We start from the raw sequence: 6,102 nt of genomic DNA, 5'->3' as shown, positions 1-6,102 counted from the left end.
GGAAAGAGTAGAGAATAAAGACAGAAGAGAGACTAGGCTTGGGCGTCAAGGAATTCTAACGCTGGAAGGCCATGCATGAGCTGGCAAAGCAGACTGAGATAGAGACTAGAAAAACTGGAGAAAGCACAGGAGTGACGGAAGTTAGAAGCCAAAGGAAGAGACTGGTGCAGTGAGGAATGAGCGGTCATTGGTGCTGAACACGACTGTAAGGATGGAGAACCATCCGCCGCATTTGGTGTGTGGAAGTCACTGGTGACCTTAGAGTAAACTGCTTGAGTGAAGGGAAAGAGCTGAGTGGTGAAGACAGATTGGGTGCTGAGCGACTACAAGGTAAGGACATCGGGCCAGTGACTGTTGACACGTCTTTACAGAAATTTGACTTTGAAGTGTAAAAAGAGGGAAAAGATAGTAGAAAGTGAGGTAAACAACCAAGAGCAAATTTGCAAATGAAAATTTGCAATGAAATTTGCAAATGAAAATGCAGTCAAATATACACTAAAAGTATACCAGAGATGATGGTCAAAGCAGCAGAAATGAAACACCCTTTCATTCCACAAAGGGCTAGAGGATGAGTTGATTATATCTGAATGCACATCTCTTTGACCTAAAGACCATGGTTAGTCAAGAGAACAGAAGTCCATGAGACTGAACATGCGGTCATTAATCTAAATAACTGTGGCACATGAAGAGAGGGGTGTGGGGCAGGCCTGATTCATCGAATCTTTTGGACACTTGCAACTTTCCAGTGGTCACATAGACACAGCTGAAATTCACCACTGCAGCCAAGCAGCCATAATACCCAAGAGGAATCCAACGGCAAAGGCCCTAAAAAGCATATGTGACCAGAATGCAACTGGAGTGTGCTGAAAAACAGCTTTATTTGTGCCCCCAAACTAGGGGCTGGGTGTGGCAACTGTGCAGCTCTCCTACCCATGGAGAACCGCAGAGCCACGCAGGCTCTTCAACTGTTCCAGTTACACCTCTTAGTATAGTAGAGAAAGGACCAAAGTTAGAAGTGCTGAAATCTCTCCTGAAAAGACATGCTATGAAACAAGAAAGACTGCCTTTTCTCAGTTACATCTAATCGCTGTTGTTTTTTTTCTTTTACATTCTTTCATTTTACAGTCTTTGAAAACTGGTGTGTATTTTACATTTACTTTTTTTTAGTTGATTTACAATGTTGTGTTAGTTTCAGGTATAAAGCAAAGTGAATCTGTTATACATATACATATATCCAGTCTTTTTTAGATTCTTTTCTCATATAGGCCACTGCAGAATATTGAGTAGAGTTCCCTGTGGTATACAGCAGGTCCTTATTAGTTATCTATTTTATATATAGTAGTGTGTATATGTCAATCCCAATCTCCCAATTTACCCCTCTCCCACGTCCACCCTGATAATGATAAGTTCTTTTCCTACATCTGTGACTCTATTTCTGTTTTGTAAATAAATTCATTTGTACCATTTTTTTAGATTCCACATATAACTGATACCATATGATATTTATCTTTCTCTGTCTGACTTACTTCACTCAGTATGACACTCTCTAGGTCCATCCACGTTGCTGCAAATGGCATTATTTCATTCTTTCCATGGCTGATTAATATTCCATTTTATATACGTACCACATCTTCTTTATCTATTCCTCTGTCGATGGACATTTAGGTTGCTTCCATGTCCTGGCTATGGTAAATAGTGGTTCAATGAACACTGGGGTGCAAGTAGCTTTTCAAATTATGGTTTTCTCCAGATATATGCCCAGGAGTGGAATTGCTGGACCATATGGTGGCTCTATTTTTAGTTTTTTAAGAAACCTCCATACAGTTCTCCATAGTGGCTGTACCAGTTTACATTCCCACCAACAGTGCAGGAGAGTTCCCTTTCCTCCACACCCTCTCTAGCATTTATTGTTTGTAGTCTAATCGCTATTTTAAAAGCTCGCATAAAGATGTGCACAGATGAGAATGGAGCTGTTTATCTCTATTGTGTTAGTATCAAAGGCTTAGAAGTAATGCTGACGAATAAATAGTTCACTGATGTTGAGATTTTAGTTAATCTTGGGGGAAGAGGATATAATAGAAGACGACGTTGACCTATAGATGTGATTGCCTTGGAACCACATCCTTGCAGCTGTACAGGTAGAAATAAAAGCACTAGGACTGGAACTTCCCTGGTGGCACAGTGGTTAAGAATCCGCCTGCCAATGCAGGGGACACAGGTTCAAGCCCCAGTCCAGGAAGATCCCACATGCTGCGGAGCAACTAAGCCCGTGCGCCACAACTACTGAGCCTGCTCTCTAGAGCCCGCGAGCCACAACTACTGAGCCAGCGTGACAGAATTACGGAAGCCCGTGTGCCTAGAGCCCGTGTTCTGCAACAAGATAAGCCCCCGCTCACCGCAACTAGAGAAAGCCCATGCGCGGCAACGAAGACCCAAAGCAGCCAAAAATTTAAAAAGAAAAAAAGAACTAGGACCATCCACAAGAGGCATCAAGGCAATCCAGCTAACAGGAGGTAGACCAGATACATGAACGTCCAGGCTTCACATAATGACCTTCGACTATTTAATGGTAATGGAAAATACTGTGAAGGCCTATTGATCTCATATACTTATTAACGGAAAACAGCAATGTGTGAGGCAATTGCAATGTGTAAAAGTGTGATGACAATTTACAGGTTCAAAATAAACACAAAAGAAAGACAAGTACTTAAGAGGATACATATCAAATCTTCTAAACATGACTTCGGAAGGAAAATGTCACATGCTACAGCTCGTGACGGAGGCAGGCAGTTAAAACTGACAGTTGAGGGGCTGAGTGGAGAAAAGAGACCCACTATCACCAGCCACACCCTTCCAGGTGCTCCCTTTTTTTTGGGCGGGGGGGTACGTGGGCCTCTCACTGTTGTGGCCTCTCCCGTTGCGGAGCACAGGCTCCGGACACGCAGGCCCAGCGGCCATGGCTCACGGGCCCAGCCGCTCCGCGGCATGTGGGATCTTCCTGGACCAGGGCACGAACCCGCGTCCCCTGCATCGGCAGGCGGACTCTCAACCACTGCGCCACCAGGGAAGCCCCAGGTGCTCCCATTTTGTTGGTTTCTAGTTGCCAAGAAAAAAAGCGATCTGAAAGCAACTTCAATCTAAGCTGTGTTTGTATACCAGGAGGGGCCCATGGCCTGGTAATTTCCTCAGGACAAATAGGAATGGACAGACTGTCACAAGATAAGGCTCTTTTCCCCTGAACAAAGCTCATTTGTTGCAACCAGCAGGCTCCACTCCTGGAGGCCACAACCTGGGCTGACACAGATAATGCTGCAAAGGCAGGCTGCTCCCTCACAGGGACACAAGACCCCATTCAGTGCATACGAACAAATGGAGGTCCCTTTATGTCCAGGACAAAGCTGGCACCAACCTCTGCTGGGAAAAATTAAAAGACAAAATTTTCCAACACTAAGCAAAGCTCTTCCACTTAACGAGCACCAACGTCTTCTAGGGCAGCTGCGACTACATCTGTTTTACAAATGAAATCCTCAGAAACTGGCCATAAGGGCAGTGTGACAGATACCGAGAGATGTTTCTTTTTTCAAGGTATTTTCATTTGCATTAAGACAGTTTGATTTGATGTTTACAATAACTTCATGGGGTAGACACGGGAAGCACTATGGGTCAGATTTTAGGGATTTGGGTCAAAAATACTGGTCCTGAGTCAGAAGATCTGGGTTCAGACTGAACACCCACCCCAAGTGACCTTGGGCAATTTCCTCAACCTTCCTGTGATCCAGTTTGTTCACCTGTAAAGGGAAGAGAGCTGGGAAATAAAGGATTTCTATGAGAGTTAAATGTGGTCATCAAAGATGGTACTACAGTGCCTGGTACAACGGAAGTCCTCCATAGACTGTAACTGTCACTCATATCCACCTTCATCCTTATCACCACAGAAGAGGCAACCCGGTCAGATCCCGTAAGACCCAACCAGCAATAGAGGGTGCAGCTCCTGACCCCCAGCCCATCACTTCTTCCAATCTACCACGCAAACAACTTAAAAAAATAGCAAAAAGAATTTTTATTAAAGGGTGGGGCCCTTGTGTTAAATGTGCATTTTAAATAAATGGAGGCCAAAGTCCTACAGAGAGCGTGCTAGTGTGGTTTGAAGCTTGGGCAAAGGCAAAGAAAATGATAGTGGTTTGTCCTTAGCTCTGCCCCTAATTGTGTGATGTGGAATTCAAGATGTCAAGATGCTGGAAGCTTTTTTCTGCCTCTGAAACAAAAAAAATAATTTAAAAATTGGGGAGGGGCGGTTGATCATCTACATCAAGAGGTGCAATGACAGGAGAGAACCTTGGTGGTCACTCACATCAGAGACCCTCAGCATCCTCCTAGGTACCAAAGTCCTATCCCAGCAGACAGCACTTTGTTACTTTGAAAGCAACACCAACAGGGTTGCCTTCGGAACAAACTTATTTCTTGAGAATATATACCTTGAGTCTTGAGAATATACACTGGTATGCATTTTATTTTTCAGATACTCAATATTTCTGAGTGCTCAAACACACTAAAATTTTCCCAGGATTTAACTAGAATACATCCAGGAGAAGAAAATAAAACCCACGAATCTAAACATACTATCCATCACTGCTTCTTTCTGAACATCTCTATTATATCTTACGCTGAACGCCGGAGGTGAATTTCACAGCCTTTAAAATCACTACACTCACTTCTGCAATAGGTAAGGATTGAAATCTCGCATGCCAAATAGTGGGTTACCTTTATTTAAAAATATTCAGTAGGGCTTCCCTGGTGGCGCAGTGGTTGAGAGTCTGCCTGCCAGCGCAGGGAACACGGGTTCGTGCCCCGGTCCGGGAAGATCCCGCGTGCCGCGGAGCGGTTGGGCCCGTGAGCCATGGCCACTGAGCCTGCGCGTCCGGAGCCTGTGCTCCGCAACGGGAGAGGCCACAGCAGTGAGAGGCCCATGTACCGCAAAAAAAAAAAAAAAAAATTCAGTAAATTTGATTTTTTTTTTTTTCCTGGTGCCAACAATTAGGAATACACACTTCCTGTTTCTAAGCAATTTCGGGTTTAATTAGGATTCTCTAAGCCCCATTTGTCTTAACAATTTGACAGCTCTGGCTTCCCCTTCCACACCCACACTTTCCCTCTGTTACACTCCTCCCCACTTGCAGTATTCTATTCTGTGTAAACGCCAGGAGGAAAGGGAAGCAAGCGTAAAAGCAAATCAGATCACTTGTTTCTTCTGTGAATACGCCATTTTCAAGGCACCTTTGATAAAAGGTTATTTTCCCTTGACTGACAATGATCTCTAAGCTAATTATTAAAGTGTCTTATTTAAATGTGCATGTTTGAGGGGTTTCTATGAGAGTCAGCGATGAAAGCCCCTGGAAGAACAATATGACATCACAGGGAAAATGTGCAGGAGAGCGCCCTGTTTGTCCATTTAAATTAGTTTCATCATCCATAACAAGTGTTTAAAGAGCAGAAAAGCAAGCATGATGCATGACGCACTGTGTCATGATGCATAATAATTAGGCCTGCTCCATGCCACCCCATCTCCCAAGACTTACAAAGCTCTCCGAGTAAGCATTTTGTTCTAAAGGCTTTGACAAAGATGCCACTTAGGGACTTTGAAATTTACAGCCAAGCAATTGGTCATCATTTATATGAGAGAAAAGAAGGTAAAAGGAATAGAACATGCCGCACAGTTCATCACTTCACAAACCTCCTGGCTCTGGAAGCTCCCAGGCCTCCGCTGCAGGAAAGCAGCAGCCTGTCCCTGCGAGCGGGACTGCCTGCATGCAGACCCTCCTCATGCCACTCAGTGCTCTCCCTTTAAAAAGAAAACAAGAAAGCCACGTAACATGTTCATTCCGTGCTGGGACACGAGCAGAATGCTTTACTCCTGGAATAGGCCATGTTAACTGAGGATCTGGAAATAAATTCCCAACATATGTGCTTCTCCAGTTCACCAAGACTGGGGTTGAGGGTGGCAAGGCATTCAAGACATTCTGAATTTTAAAACATCACTTTTAGAAGATACGATAAAATCTAAGATAACACTAAATTTATGTAACGACTAAAACAGTGCTGAAC

Source organism: Lipotes vexillifer, unplaced genomic scaffold (genome assembly GCF_000442215.2).
Source record: "Lipotes vexillifer unplaced genomic scaffold, Lipotes_vexillifer_v1.1 scaffold478, whole genome shotgun sequence".
In the NCBI taxonomy this organism is placed as follows: Eukaryota; Metazoa; Chordata; class Mammalia; order Artiodactyla; family Lipotidae; genus Lipotes; species Lipotes vexillifer.
The sequence above is the reverse complement of the archived record's forward strand: the minus strand, read 5'-3'. Positions refer to the sequence as shown.